The 16562-nt window shown below is 50.4% G+C and overlaps 1 protein-coding gene across 4 annotated transcripts in view; it reads right to left on the bottom strand.

Annotated features, from left to right (window-relative positions):
* GRB10 (growth factor receptor bound protein 10) overlaps positions 1-16562 on the bottom strand; it is a 233143-nt gene that overhangs the window by 183591 nt on the left and 32990 nt on the right. For 3 of the 4 annotated variants that reach the window (XM_055420352.2, XM_055420356.2, XM_055420353.2), the window contains exon 2: positions 14238-14393. The exons of the other annotated variant lie outside the window; for it this stretch is intronic. The gene's annotated coding sequence lies outside the window, so the exon portion shown is untranslated. The remainder of the gene's footprint in view (positions 1-14237; positions 14394-16562) is intronic. 4 annotated transcript variants of the gene reach the window in all.

Raw genomic sequence — 16562 nt, 5'->3', positions numbered from 1 at the left:
AAAGCTATGGCAGCATTTCTTTCAAAAACACCCTGGACAAGTGTGCCTGTGGCCGACTCATGCTGACACATGGCAAAAACTACCACAATATTGTAAAGTAACCAAGCTCCAATTAAAATAAATTATAAGAAAGACTTCCTCAGTGATTAATGCAAAGAAATAGAGGAAAACAACAAAACAGGAAAAACAAGAGACCTCTTCAAGAAAATTAGAGATTCCAAGGGAACATTTCATGCAAAGATGGGCTCGATAAAGGACAGAAATGGTATGGACCTAACAGAAGCAGAAGATATTAAGAAGAGGTGGCAAGAATACACAGAAGAACTGTACAAAAAAGATCTTCCCGACCAAGATAGTCACGATAACGTGATCACTGACCTAGAGCCAGACATCTTGGAATGTGAAGTCAAGTGGGCCTTAGAAAGCATCACTACTAACAAAGCTAGTGGAGGTGATGGAATTCCAGTTGAGCTATTACAAGTCTTGAAAGATGATGCTGTGAAAGTGCTGCACTCAATATGCCAGCAGATTTGGAAAACTCAGCAGTGGCCACAGGACTGGAAGAGGTCAGTCTTCATTCCAATCCCAAAGAAAGGCAATGCCAAAGAATGCTCAAACTACCGGACAATTGCCCTCATCTCACACGCTAGCAAAGTCATGCTCAAAATTCTCCAAGCCAGGCTTCAGCAATATGTAAACCGTGAACTCCCAGATGTTCAAGCAGGTTTTAGAAAAGGCAGAGGCACCAGAGATCAAATTGCCAACATCCGCTGGATCATGGAGAAAGCAAGAGAGTTTCAGAAAAACATCTATTTCTGCTTCATTGACTATGCCAAAGCCTTTGACTGTGTGGATCACAATAAACTGTGGAACATTCTGAAAGAGATGGGGATACCAGACCACCTGACCTGCCTCTTGAGAAACCTGTATGCAGGTCAGGAAGCAACAGTTAGAACTGGACATGGAACAACAGACTGGTTCCAAATAGGAAAAGGTGTACGTCAAGGTTGTATATTGTCACCTTGCTTATTTAACTTATATGCAGAGTACATCATGAGGAACGCTGGGCTGGAAGAAGCACAAGCTGGAGTCAAGATTGCTGGGAGAAATATCAATAACCTCAGATATGCAGATGACACTACCCTTATGGCAGAAAGTGAAGAGGAACTCAAAAGCCTCTTGATGAAAGTGAAAGAGGAGAGTGAAAAGGTTGGTTTGAAGCTCAACATTCAGAAAACAAAGATCATGGCATCTGGTCCCATCACTTCATGGGAAATAGATGGAAAAACAGTGGAAACAGTGTCAGACTTTGTTTTTTTGGGCTCCAAAATCACTGCAGATGCTGATTGCAGCCATGAAATTAAAAGACGCTTGCTCCTTGGAAGGAAAGTTATGACCAACCTTGATAGTATATTAAAAAGCAGAGACATTACTTTGCCAACCAAGGTCCGTCTAGTCAAGGCAATGGTTTTTCCCGTGGTCATGTATGGTTGTGAGAGTTGGACTGTGAAGAAGGCTGATCGCCGAAGAATCGATGCTTTTGAACTGTGGTGTTGGAGAAGACTCTTGAGAGTCCCTTATACTGCAAGGAGATCCAACCAGTCCATTCTAAAGGAGATCAATCCTGGATGTTCATTGGAGGGACTGATGCTAAAGCTGAAACTGCAATACTTTGGCCACCTCATGCGACGAGTTGACTCACTGGAAAAGACTCTGATGCTGGGAAAGGTTGGGGGCGGGAGGAGAAGGGGACGACGGAGAATGAGATGGCTGGATGGCATCACCGACTCTGTGGACATGAGTTTGAGTGTACTCCGGGAGTTGGTGATGGACAGGGAGGCCTGGCGTGCTGTGATTCATGGGGTCGCGGAGAGTCGGACACGACTGAGCGACTGAACTGAACTGAACTGAAGTAATTAAAAAAATCCTGGGAAAAAAATCACAATTTCTGCTTTAAGACTACAAAATTAAAATTTTTAAAACATCTTCTCTTCTCACTTAAAATAGGTTGAATGGGTCCACGTTTTACAATCTAGATGATGCTGAAAATTCTTAAACTCCACATATCTAGGTATTTATGAACATATTCATCTGTTATGCATGAAATTTGGCTTTGCATTAGAAAGTTCTTTTTTTCATAACTATGAAATTTTAAACTATTAGTTTTAAATTGCTTTATTTCCAAAAAAATTAAAAAAGATGTTGTATCTACTTGGTCACAACACTTCCACATTATCAGAGTCACTAAAAATAGCCACAAGGAGTTTTTCTTCTGGAGTTTGCATAACTCACAGGATCTGTCATTTTCAAGGCAGCTTTTTCCCCCATGGTTCCAAGAACTTCAATAACTAAGAAAGTAATAATCTCCTGATGAAGTCAACCACATCCATCACACACCTGCTGGACCTCACACACCAACTCGCGTGTCTAGGGAGTAATTTGTCAAAATACTCCTTGACAGTACAAAGAAACAGCACCTTTGAAATGTTACCCTTTTCCCTCCTCCATGCCATGTTGGGGCCAAGTGCTGTTACTTCTGAAAGCATGCAACACTTTCAAATAGAGCTCTTTCATCAGTCTGTACTTATCATAAATCTCATTGCATGCTATTACATCCTTCCATCTTCCTTTGGACTCTAACTTAAAAAGAAGCAAACCCTCCTTTCAACCAAGACTGGACTGTTAAGGCCTGTGGATCCAGGGACGCTCCGCTGGTTGTCCTCACTCACAGGAAGAGAAAAGGAAAATCTGTTTCTTGACGGCAGTTGAAATGTCTGGCCTGCAGACCACATGGAAGCCCGTAGCAGCCCTCCATGAGGAAGACCTTAGAAAGAGCCCCCTCTGCTATCCCAGGAGCCAAGATCCCCTGGGAGGTACCTAGGCAGGAAGTCCATTGGGCAATTACAAAGTTGGCCATAGGTAACATCTCAGGAGATGGATTACGCGAAGTGAGAGGCTGGATGAACCACAAGCTGAAATCAAGACTGCAGGGAGAAGTATCGACCTTAGACATGCAGATGACAGCACACTAATGGCAGAAAGCGAAAAGAAACTAAAGAGCATCTTGATGAAGGTGAAAGAGGAGAGTGAAAAAGTTGGCCTGAAACTCAACATACAAAAAGCTAAGATCATGGCATCTGGTCCCATTCAGTTCAGTTCAGTCACTCAGTCGTGTCCGACTCTTCGCGACCCCATGAATCACAGCACGCCAGGCCTCCCTGTCCATCACCAACTCCTGGAGTACACTCAAACTCATGTCCACAGAGTCGGTGATGCCATCCAGCCATCTCATTCTCTGTCGTCCCCTTCTCCTCCTGCCCGCAATCCCTCCCAGCATCAGAGTCTTTTCCAGTGAGTCAACTCGTCGCATGAGGTGGCCAAAGTATTGGAGCTTCAGCTTTAGCATCAGTCCTTCCAATGAGCACCCAGGATTGATCTCCTTTAGAATGGACTGGTTGGACCTCCTTGCTGTCCAAGGGACTCTCAAGAGTCTTCTCCAACACCACAGTTCAAAAGCATCAATTCTTCAGCTATCAGCTTTCTTCACAGTCCAACTCTCACATCCACACATGACCACTGGAAAAACCATAGCCTTGACTAGACAGACCTTGGTTGGCAAAGTAACGTCTCTGCTTTTTAATATACTATCTAGGTTGGTCATAACTTTCCTTCCAAGGAGTATTGTTCAGTCACTCAGTTGTGTCCGACTCTTTGCGACCCCGTGGACTGTAGCCCACCAGGCTCCACCTTCCTTGGGATTCTCCAAGCAAGAGTACTGGAGTGGGTTGCCTTTTCCTTCTCCAGGGGATCTTCCCGACCCAGGGATGGAACCCAGGTCTCCCGCATTGCAGGCAGATGCGGGCAGACGCTTTAACCTCTGAGCCAACAGGGAAGCCCAAAAGCGTCTTTTAATTACTTCATGGCAAATAGGGAAAAAATGGAAACAGTGGCAGATTTTATTCTCTTGGGCTCCAAAATCACTGCTGATGGTGACTATAGCCATGAAATCAAAAGACACTTGCTCCTTGGAAGGAAAGCTATGACAAACCTACACAGTGTATTAAAAAGCAGAGACATCAATTTTCTGGCAGAGGTCCGTATAGTCAAAGCTATGGTTTCTCCAGTAGTCATGTACAGATCCATACGTGAGTTGGACCATAAAGAAGGCTAAATGCCAAAGAATTGATGGCTTCAAACTGTGGTGCTGGAGAGACTGTTGAGAGGCCCTTAGAGCAAGGAGATCAAACCAATCAATCCTAAAGGAAACCAACCCCAAACATTCAGTAGAAGGACTGATGCTGAAGCTCCAGTACTTTGGCCACCTGATGCAAAGAACTGACTCATTGAAAAAGACCCTGATGCTGGGAAAGATTGAAGGCAGGAGGAGAAGGGGGCGACAGAGGATGAGATGGTTGGATGGCATCATCCACTCAATGGACATGCGTTTGAGCAAACTCGGGGAGACGGTGATGGACAGGGAGGCCTGGCGTGCTGCAGTCCACGGCGATGCAAAGAGTCAGACATGCCTCAGCGACTGAACAGCAACAACAGGAGATGCAGCTCTAACCATTCATCAGGCCTGTCTGGAAAGCTGAATGCACTGGATAGAGACCAAAGACTAAGGAAAATGGCTTTCCGCACCACATCTCTTCCTGTTTCTACCTGAGCAGGTGCACAAAGGCTCCCATCCTCATGCTTCCTGTGTCTCCACTGTGGGGCAGCCCTGTCCAACGGACGCTTCCATGCTCACATGAGCCGTGTCAGGGTAGCCACCCTTAATTTCAAACAACCAACCGCATGCAGAAGTCCATACACAGTGACTTCCCCGGTGGTCCAGGGGATGAGAATCCACCTGGCAATGCAGGGGACGTGGGTTCAAGCCCCGGCCAGGGAACGAAGATACCACAGACGATGTAGCAACTAAGCCTGAGTGCTGCAATGACCGAGCCCACACTCTGTGGCTCTTGCCACTCAACTATAGAGCGCATGCCCTGCAGTGAAGATCCCACCAGACACAGCCAAGATCCTGTGTACCACAACTAAGGCATGACGCAGCCAAATAAATAATAAATTATATATATTTTAACAAAAAAGAAATACACAGGCAGTTTTCAGGCTTAGGGTCTGCCCACTACCCAACATGTGAAGCCAAGTCCATCCCATTGGCAAGGCAAGAAGGGCAAGTGTTTATATCACAAAGATCCACAAGTTCCCAGTCTAAATTTGCTGACCAGCATCCTAGGAGGACAAAAACAGCAAACACCTTAGATGATGGACCTCCCGAGAATGCAGATTCAACCCGCACGGACCTCTGGGTCTGGTGATAACTCACTGCTAACCAGGATGGGACCTCCCAGAACACAGTCTGAGCTATCTGAGGAGAAAGCTACAATGAGCTCGCTATGGCCCTAGGAATCATCTCTAACCATTCCCAACATAAGGAAAAGCAGCAAAGTAAGGGCAGATCCACAGCATCCACAGTGGTCTGGTCCCTGACACTACGATCTGACTCAGAGAGAATCAGCGAGGTGGGGTCCACGTGTGTCCAGAACTCTTCATCTTGGGGCCTTGTTCCCTGCCTTGGCTGGCCTTGAAAATCATCTTCCTGACTAGCCCTACCCTTGCTCTCTCCGAGACCAGAACAAATGAGCTGACTGGCAGACCCGCAGCCACACCCCAAACCAGAAACTGCAGATTTGGGCAGGAGAAGATGAGGTCCAGAAAGGACGGTGGCAGAAGGGCAGGGCACTCCTCGAAAGAGGAACCCAGGCAGTAAAGAATGCCAGCTGTATCGAAATCACAAAAACCTGGAAACAGCCCAAATGACTACCCACAGGTGGATGGATAAACTTGCTGCAATGGATCCGCACAAAGGAATGCTACTCAGCATAAAAAAGGAACAAGTTCTTGCTACAACACAGACGCATCTCAAAATAATGATGCCAAGGGCAAGAGGCCAGACAAAATAAATCAGGCAGCTCTATCTGACGCTCTAGAAAATGCAAACTCATCAACTGTATTGGTTTGTGGTTACAAATAAGCTTTTTTATAATTATTGCTTTGTTTTCATCAAGGGCAACATTAACTTTTCATTTATTTATTTGTTTGTTTTTGCCGCACCATGCGGCATGTGCGATCTTAGTTCCCCAGCTGGGAATCAAACCTACACCCTGGCGTTGGAAGCACAGAGGATTAACCACTGGACCATCGCTGAAGATCCACAAATAAACGTTAGTGATACGGGATCAGTGGATAAAGGGAATGAGCTGTATCTAACTTACTGGTGCCTTGGTGCCCTCTCTGTAAAATGGGGAGAGTTTGTATTCACTTCAGAGGACTGCTGTGAAGATCCGATAATTTAATCCACAGAACCACTTCCTAGAGGCCCCAGCGCACACGCACACAACGCACTTACTACAGTCACTGTTCGGGGTGTCACCGCTATTTGTCTCTGTACCCCCTGCCTCCACAGAGCACGGGCTCCACACGGCCATCCACTGCCTGCAGGCCCCAATCCTAGACAGTGCAGACCGAGCCAGGCGTCCCTTCCCCACGTCCCGTGACACTGGGGCGTCACAGAGGGGACGCATCTGAGCTGAGAATGCTGGGCTCACATCCTATGACTTAAGTAACATGCCAACGGCACGTGTGCAGTGCACTTTGTCCAAAGTTAACTTTGACATTGACTGTCACTGCTTACAAGCACGGAGCCTGAAGAAAACAAGAGGGGGTGTATGGACAGCTGGCTCACTTGGTTGTGCAGCAGAAAGTGACAGAACAGTGTAAAGCAACTACACTCCAATAAAACTTAAAAAACAAATAAGCTACAAGGATACATGGTACAGTATGGGGAACACAGTCAATACTTTCTAACAACTATAAATAGAGTGTAACCTTTAAAAACTGAATCACTAGGTTGCATACTTGCAACCTATAACATTGTACATCAACTGTACATCAATAAAATGTTAAAATTTGAAAGAACAAAAAAAGAAAGAACGCCTATTCAGTCTTAAAAGAAAATGAACTACTGCCGTGTGCAGGCACATGAAGGGACCTGGAGACCCTCACGCTGAAAGAATGAAGTCAGAAGACGAGCATCTCACGATATCACTTATACATGGAATCCAAACTATGACACAAACGAATGCACTTATGAAGCAGAAACAAATCCATGGACACAGAGCGCTAACAGACCTGCGGTGGCCAAGGTGCGGGGGGCGGGGGGAAGGACTGGGAGTTTGGGATTAACAGACGCAAACTTACCTATCGCTGTTGTTCAGTCATGTCCGACTCTTTGTGACCCCAAGAACTGGCACACCAGGCTTCCCTGTCCTTCACCATCTCCCAGAGTTTGCTAAAACTCGTGTCCGTTGAGTCAGTGATGCCATCCAGCCATCTCATCCTCTGTCACCCCCATTCCCTCTTGCTTATCTACAGGATGGAGCAATAATAGGGTCCTACTGTCTAGATAGGGAACTATATTCAATCTCCTGGAATAAACTATAGTGAAAAAGGACATGAAAAATAATATGCTTATATACATTAAAGAAAAGAAAAGCTCCAAGAGTGTCTCTTCCTACTAGCAAAGAGCCAAGAAAACAGCCAGAGCCTTTCCAGTGATTCTCACCCTACCCAACAGAGCCACAGCCTGCCCAGTGACCCCCACCCTACCCAAAAGAGCCAGAGCCTTCCCAGTGACCCCCATCCTACCCCAACAGAGCCAGAGCCTTCCCAGTGACCCCTACCCTACCCAAAAGAGCCAGAGCCTTCCCAGTGACCCCCACAGTACCCCAACAGAGCCAGAGCCTTCCCAGTGACCCCCACCCTACCCAAAAGAGCCAGAGCCTGCCCAGTGACCCCCACCCTACCCAAAAGAGCCAGAGCCTGCCCAGTGACCCCCACCCTATCCCAACAAAGGCCAGTGGTGAAATGTTCCCACGCACCCAGGTGTCAAGTTTCACCTAACTTCCCACCCCCTTGGGCCCTGGCCTGTGGGTAGCTGGTGCTCAGGCTCAGAGGCGCTAACACTGTGCTGGCCGCCAAGAAGAGCTGGTCTTCTTCCTCCCACCTGCAAGGGCAGGGCGGCTTGGCCTCCAGGCTGATGGCGTCAGGAGGGGATCAGGAGATGAGAGGAGGGATGAACTGGCATCTTGCCCCCTCCCCCACATCCCAGTCCAGCAGGGTCCAGTGGGAGATTCATCCCACTCCGCAGGGAGAAAGCTGAGCTCCTGTACCTGCTCTCAGGGGCCCAGGGGAGGCAGTGCTCCAGGAAGGCATGAGAGATTGGAGAGGAGCTACACTCATCCATGCCGACCATAGTGAGCGGCGTGGTGAACCCAGCAGAATCACAGACCCCAAGGCCACCGACATCCACCCCACAAGGCCCACGTCTACACTTCAACAGTGAAACTCCCTGCCAAGAAGATTAAATCAGGATCCAGAGTCCCCCGACACAAACGCAAGATGTCCAAAACGCCGCTGAAACCTACCTGTGTCCCAAGAACCAGGATGATGTACTGGACTGAGCAAGGACAGCTGACAGAGGCAGCCCTGGAAGACCCGTGTCCAGGGCCGCAGAGCAGCAGCCATAAACACGCTTCCGCAAGAACTGCAAACCCTCTCAAACAGATGCAAGCCGGAAAGCGACAACTCCCAGTGACTCCTAAGCAGGGAAACACTGATTATTTCTCTTCCTTTTTTTTTTTTAATTCTTATTGGAATAGAGTTGCTCTATAATGTTGTGCTGGTTTCAGCTGTACAGCAAAGTGAACCAGCCAGGCATACACATATATCTCCTCGTTTTTGGATTTCCTTTCCATTTAGGTCACCACAAAGCACTGAGTTGAGTTCCCTATGCTGTTCAATAGGGTCTCATTAGTTACCTATTTCATATACAATAGTGTATATACGTCAATCCAGTCTGCCAGTGCAGCCCGTTGTCCCCCTTGGTGTCCATATGTTTGTTCATTTACACCTGAGTCTCTTCTTGTGCTTTGCAAACAGCTTCATCTGCACCATTTTTCTAAATTCCACATACGTGTGCTAATATACATTATCTGTTTTTCTCTGTCTGACTTGCTTCACTCTGCATGACAGCCTCTAGGCACTTCTCTTCCTTCAATCTTAGTGACTTTTAGGTTCTTTCACTGGAGAATAATTTGCTGAGATACAGCGCCAACATATCTGGGCCCAGCAGAGCTGATGAGACATTTACCGAGATCCTGCCACGCATGAGGCCACTGGGCTGCTCAGGGCTGCTCACCTTGCTTCTGGGTTTCACCCAGAGATAGTGACAGGCGCTGTGACTGCAGCCGTGAAACGAAAAGACGCTCACTCCTCGGAAGGAAAGTTATGACTAGCCTAGACAGTATATTAAAAAGCAGAGACATTACTTTGCCAACCAAGGTCCGTCTAGTTAAGGCTATGGTTTTTCCCGTGGTCATGTATGGATGTGAGAGTTGGACTGTGAAGAAAGCTGATCGCTGAAGAATTGATGCTTTTGAACTGTGGTGCTGGAAGACTCTTGAGGGTCCCTTGGACTGCAAGGAGATCCAACCAGTCCATCCTAAAGGAGACCAGTCCTAAGTATTCGCTGGAAGAGCTGATGCTGAAGCTGAAACTCCAATACTTTGGCCACCTCATGCGACGAGTTGACTCACTGGAAAAGACTCTGATGCTGGGAGGGATTGGGGGCAGGAGGAGAAGGGGACGACAGAGAATGAGATGGCTGGATGGCATCACCGACTGGATGGACATGAGTCTGGGTGAACTCTGGGAGTTGGTGATGGACAGGGAGGCCTGGCGTGCTGTGATTCATGGGGTCGCAAAGAGTCGGACACGACTGAGCGACTGAACTGAATGACAGGCACAGGCAACATCACCAGCTCAGGGCAGGAGGGGCAAAGTACCCAAAACGAGGCAGAAATAAAACCATATGGGAGCTCTGCAGGAGGGTGCAGTCAGCCGGAACAATCTGAGGACGCCCTCCGTGCAGGGATGACAGCAGACACAGTGAACAGGGGGAGTGAGGGAGAGGAAAGCGAGCAGACACAGGAAAGTCAGGGGAGCATGTTGGTCCAGAAACCGAGAGACAACAGAGTGTCCAGAAAGGAAGGAAAGAAAGCATGCGTCAAAGCATACTTTGGAAGCCCTGTCCACAACGAGCAGATGCAAGGACCAAACAGCTGGGTGCATGCTGTGATCTTCTGCCCTCAAAGAGAGGAAGGCAGAAGCCGTTCCGTCTTTAGTGAGATTCTGAGGACACTTTGATTCCAATGATACTGTAAATGGGAAGGAATGACTGATCCGTGCAACTGCTCAGAGAAGTGGTCTCTACCCTTAGCCAAGCCCCGTCTTGCTATGTAAGTTAAAATAACTGCAACAGCAATAACGAGCTCTCCTCTGCCTGCACCTCAAGGGCAAACAAGCCAGCGAGAGAGGCGCCCTCCCACCAGCCACCCTGCAGGAGCAGGACTGTCTCTATGGGCCATGGTGGGAGGGCGATCGCCAGAGGCTGGGCCATCAGTGAGGCCACTGCAGGGACATTGAGCCCGGGGACGCAATGCTCTGACCCAAGTGAGTTAAAAGCTATCCAGTGACAACAAAACAACCAGCCAAAACATGGGGACTGAGGATGGCGAGGCGGAGGGAAGCACTCAGAGGCCTCTTTGGGACCTACAGTGGGAAGACAGAAATCAGATGATAAAAATCATTTGCACTGTTATCTCTCTCATCACCATGACCCCAAATCAAACAGGTCTCCTGAGATCGAGAAACTCTGCTGCCATCCAATCCATCCCACTCCACTTTACCACCCATGAATCCGTGATTCCCACACTGGGTTCACCTAGGTCTAGGTTGGGTGCCCTGGCAGGAGCCACTATATAAAGAAACCTGAGGTGACAATAACCATTTCCCTAACTGCCCTCCCACTGGGCCCCCTCGGACCCTTTTATTTCGTGATACAACATCTTTCTGGAACTCCAGGGGGTTGGGTTCCACCCAACTCACAGGTCCAATAGAACAAGAGTGCTTAACAGAACCATGCTACTCAAGCATTTCATGCCTGCAGACAAGGTACCCCCAGCACCCAGCACAGACCTGGTGTCACAAGGCTGCTCACGAGAAACTTACAGAATAAGGAGATCAAAGTCAGGAAAGTAAGAACGGATCTACTGATGGTTTCAATCAAGCATGCTGTTTAATGTGCTCACGTCAGCTAACTTGGGTCAAAGGTGTTCCCTGTACTTCAGAGGCTCGTCAAGGATGCCAAGGACCCCCACCCTGCACCCTGGAGGGCAGGCGCAGTTCACACAGCCTGCTGGAATGATCTGAGCGTGGAGTCCATGGACCTGTGCACCCCCCCCCCCACTCCCTGCACATCCCACCAGCATGCATTTCAGAAACTGTCTGGCCAGGGCTAAGGGTGCAGTATGCAGCCATAGAATACCACATACCGGCTTTAGAAAACCAAAGGCTTTCTACCCTGACTCATCCCTGCTGAAGCTCATCATGAGAACAGTCACAGGGACACAGGGAAGAAAAAGAGGCTCCCACAGCCCTGCCCCTCCGGGTCAGTGGGAGCTCCAGGCCCCGTCTCAGCCGTGTGTTCCACAGTGGTGCAGGACAGGGCATCTGAGCAAGAGTCCCGTCAAGGTAGTGTTCTGGGGCTGAAAAGGTTTGGAAAGTCCCCACAGGGCACTCTCTGGGGCCACCCTTTAGTCACTGCACCTGCTGATCCCTCTGGGGACCAGGGCAAGGTGGCCACAGACACAGCTCCCCACCCTCGGGAGGTCAGTGGGATGGATCCCATGCTGTGCCTTCCACACCAGTGGACCCACTGCCTAAGCTGCATTGATAATGAGATTTCGAGCCCAAACAGGAGGATGAACTGTGAAACGAGGCTTCATTTCAATGTTGTGTCTGTGCCAAGAGGTGCCCGGCCAGGCTGTCGGAACCCACAGGCTTAAGTCTTTTGTGTCTTACAGTTTGACCAGAAGGAGGACGGGAGGTGCAGGCTGGTCAGGTGTGCTGAAGAGTGGGGGCTAGGGATGCTCGAGGGCATTTTCTTGCCTTTTTCAGAGATGTCTCTTCTGCATTATGAAGGCTCAGCAGGAACACACACAGTCCCCATCCTCCAGGCATCTCAGGACAACTCGGAAGGGCTCACAGTGAAGGCAAGGCAGGACGAGGCAGCAGGGGACCAGCCTGAGCGCATCATGTGGCCCTGGCCCCACAGCACCCCACACAGTCTACACAGGGACAAGACAAAGCCCCCTGCACCTGAGCGCATCATGTGGCCCAGGCCCCACAGCGCCCCACACAGTCTACACAGGGACAAGACAAAGCCCCCCGCACCTGAGCGCATCATGTGGCCCAGGCCCCACAGCACCCCACACAGTCTACACAGGGATAAGACAAAGCCCCCCGCACCTGGGACCTGTGCCCCGAAGCCTCGGACACCAAAGAGGGGGCGCTGTCATCAGTCACAAAGTGCGTATTTTCACTATAATTTATTCTCCCAGGAGACAAGGCGCTTCTGTGATCGTCACACACCTCTGCTGAGTGGAGAGGATAAAGGTCCCACGTCACAGAAAGCAGTCTGTCTGAGGGCACACAGTCTGTCCACCACGAGGGCCACGAAGGTTCAGGAAAGTTCCAGAAGCCTCACTGAACACCACTCTCCAGGAAACAGCAACCGCCCTGCCCACTAACTGGAGGGAAACACGAAAACATCACACGTGCGCTTCTGAACTCGGAACAGAATGTGTGCCACGGCAGCCTCCAAGATAAGGAGGACCCTCGGGAAGCATCTACTGAGTGAGCCCGAAGATGGAGACCCTCGTTTTGCGCCGTGGACCACGGAGGGGACCTGGGGGGGGAGTGCAAGGTCGGCAAGGAGAGGTGGAGAGACGAGGCGGGAGGGGGAGGACACAAGGCGGACAGTGCATCCTTCCCAGAGGACCGTGGGCCCCCGGCCCCCTTCAGCCACTAGGCCTGTTAGCGGATGAGTTCACACACAGCCACGGTCAAGCCCCAACCTCCAGGATCGCAGAACGTGACTGCGCTTTAAAGACGTAACGACGGTAACATGAGGACTTCCTGGAGGCCTCACCCCATATACGACTGGTGTCCTTCGAAGAAGAGGACGCAGAAACACAGCGTGTGAGGACGCAGGGAGAAGACGGCCTTCTGCACACCCAGAGCCAGGCCTCAGCGGCGGTCCGCCCGCCCGCACCTTGAGCTTGCACTTCTGGCCTCCACGATCGCCAGCCGGGCTGTGGGCTGTATTCCAGCGGCTGAGCTGACCGATACAGTCTCCACTACCCGCTGCTCTTCCTGGGCAGAGGCTCCAGCAGGCGCCCGCACAGGAAGGCCAGCCAGCCTCAGTGCTCTGCCAGACCCCTCAGACGCCAACCGCAAGGTAAGAACCCACAGCGAGGCCGGCCGGGTGAGAGAGCAGGTCCCCAGCCACGTCAGCCTCCTCAGGAGGCAGTGAGGTGGAAGGGGCCAGAACCCGCCCTGGGCCGTCCTGGCACACATCACGTCACGGCGCCCCTGCCCCCAGGCGCAGTGCTATAGGTGGGCAGACTCCCACCAGACGAGGAGGAAACAGGGTCTCGGCAGGGCCCTCCACCTCGGCTCCGTTCTGGCCCAGCTCTAAAAAGAACAGCTGCCAACTCTTGAGGGCTCACCATGGGAATCTCAGAATAACCTGGGAGCACATCAGCACTCAGGCCCTCCCAAGTGGCTCAGTGGAAAAGAATCTATCTGCCAATGCAGGAGACACAGGTTCAATCCCTGGGTTGGAGAGATCCCCTGGAGAAGGAAATGGCCACCCTCTCCAGTACTCTTGCCTGGAAAACTGCCATGGACAGAGAACCCGGCAGCTTACAGTCCACGGGGGGAAAGATCCAGACACAGCTGAGCACACGTGCAGATCAGTACTCACTAAGGAGACTGGAGCGGGTGAGCAGCAGGGAAGGCAGCACAAAGGGTGGGCTGCAGGGCCTGGACCAAGCTCCTTGTGATCTCTGTCCCACCCACCTCAGCTCAAAGATGGGGAGGGGGCGAGGCCACCGAGCAGGTGGGGGCTTCCTGCAGAAACCCTCGAAGGAAGGGCCCAGTGGGACGTCTCTGCTCACACTTAGTGATTTGCAATAAGATGCATTTACTAACGTCCCCTTCAACAGTGAACAGACCCATGTCCTGCAAAGTAACCAAACAGAGCTTACCTGTCAGGGGCTTGCCGGGGCTCTGGGCGTCTGGCTGCCACCCGGCTGGCACGAGGCACCGAGAAGTAGCGGCTGGTCACGGTCACAGGCCATAGTCACGGGGCCACTGACCCTGCAGCCCCCTCTTCAGGCTCAGCATGGTGCCCAACTCCAAAGCTGAAAAGGCAAGGAGGCCTTCACTGAACATGCTGAATTTGCACAAGTGTGAATTTTACACCCTGCACCCAAGAATACAAGTTGTAAAACAAATTTTAAACAAACAGAAGTGTTTTTTTTCTTTTTTTTTCAAGGCGACTGTTTAAAAGATAGACTCTTCGAAAGAAGTCCACAAGCAGTGTGTTTCTAGTCGCCATGGTGCTGACCACAGGGACAAAGGCCCACAGACACTGGAAAAGCCTTGGGAAGCTGCTGGCCCCAGGTCACTGCCTGAGTGCTTCCCCCAGCCCCCCAAAAAGCAGGCAGGTAAGGACTGGGCAGGCCTCTGCTCTCTTGCAAGGCCAAGTCTATACCTGTAAGGCATCCTTGGCACCTGGATCACAGCTCACATCCTTCCCAGGTCCTCCCAGGCTACAGCCCTCACCCCACCCCCTGGGGACCATCCTCATCTGAGACCAGTTTCTGGCCCACGGTACCCAGTGCCCGAGAGGCCCTGTGCAGGGCCCACGCGTGTGCCATGGAGCGGGGGGACTGGGAATCCTGGCTATTTCTTCTGATTCAATGCTCTCACCTGTATTGTGAGGGCCAAGACACTGCTCCAGAGTTGGGGGTGTGGGGGACAAAGACGAAGGTTCCCCCTTCCAGAGGGGCGCATCTGCTCACCAAGACGGCTCTGTGTGCTCCACTCCTCTGCAGGGCGGAGAGGAGAGAGAGAGCCGCCTCCAAAGGACCCTGGCACCTGACACCGGGTGCCACAGAATCTGCCCAAGTCCAGAGGAAACACACTCACTCGATGACTTAGGGAGACTGGCAGAGAGCAAAGGTTTCATGAACAAAATTCCCGAGCACCGCTGTGCCTGTGTGTCTGTGACATGGGAGGAGGACACGTCACCCAGGGATGTTGAACTAGCTTACCCTGACCACTCAATGGTGGAAACAAAGCCTGCCCTGCCTACGACCTGACATGGGAGAGGCCAGGGTCAAGCACCTAGAAAATCACTGCATAAGGTTCATCTGGGCGCTCAGGCTAAGAATCTGGTGCGGGAGCCGGACAACATCCGCCACCTTCTGACCCCACTCCCTCTCAGCGGATGACTTGTGGGCAGATCACCCCACTCCCTGAGCCTCAGTGTCCCCCACCGCAAAATCAACATGAAGGTAACATCTCTCTCCAGGGCTTTTATGAGCATGAAGTGAGCAAACGCGTGTAAAGACTTAGGGAACAACACACAGTAAATGTTAGACAAATGCTAGTTATGAGCCAGGACTCGGCAGGCAAGTCCCCTGCTGTCAGATGCTGAACACAGCGGCCACCTGCAAGCTGTAAAGGCTGCTGGTGTTTAGAGGGGATGCTGAACTTTTAGGATCAAAAGGGGAGAGACCTCTGATATAGGATTCTCTGACTGCTCAAAGCTGAATATTACCCATGCATGCAAAGGCATCTGATGAAAGGTGCCTGCTTTCACCCTCAAAGAGTATGTAAGCATGAAAAGTGTTATAATGTTTATTTCAAGTGGAACAACTCTAAATTCCAGTAACTAAGTTGACTGCAAGTTTAAAAATCTTAAGAAGAAAAAAAAGGCGAATGGTCACACAGGCATGAGGGTCTTTGAACAACAACTGGCTGGCATGTTGGCAAAGGCGCTGGGTCAGATGACAACAGAATATCACATGTCCATCATCACCTCTAACCCTCACATCCTGAGAGGTCTCCCCTCATTTCCAGAGGAAAAATCTTTCCTTAGACGTCATCCAAAAGCCCCAGGACCAATTCCAAATGCATCTTTCATGCCTGTGACCTTCAGCTGACAATATACATTTGGGAAATTTACTTTTTATACTAAAAGTTTTTAAAAATGACATAAAGTGCCAGTCAAGCTGTTCATCACTTTAAGCATTTTCATCTAGTTTTAAGAAAGTGGATATGTAACTACAGCAGATAAAACAAAGACATGATTTTTGAACCTGATGAGCTGAAAAGAGGCACTAAGATACAGCACCCTCCTCAGGAACAAACATATGGGCGCTATTTCCAGGGCCCCATCACCCAGACCCCCACCAAGCACAGCCCCACGGGCTTCCTGCAGGAACCAGACCAGCTGCACCCAGACCCACAGAAGAGACGGAACTCTGTGGGTGCTGATCACCAATCAGGTGGCTCCACAGGCA

Source organism: Moschus berezovskii, chromosome 3, assembly GCF_049115385.1.
Source record: "Moschus berezovskii isolate FMDL1 chromosome 3, NW_MosBer_1.0, whole genome shotgun sequence".
NCBI lineage: Eukaryota > Metazoa > Chordata > Mammalia > Artiodactyla > Moschidae > Moschus > Moschus berezovskii.
The sequence above is the reverse complement of the archived record's forward strand: the minus strand, read 5'-3'. Positions and strand labels throughout refer to the sequence as shown.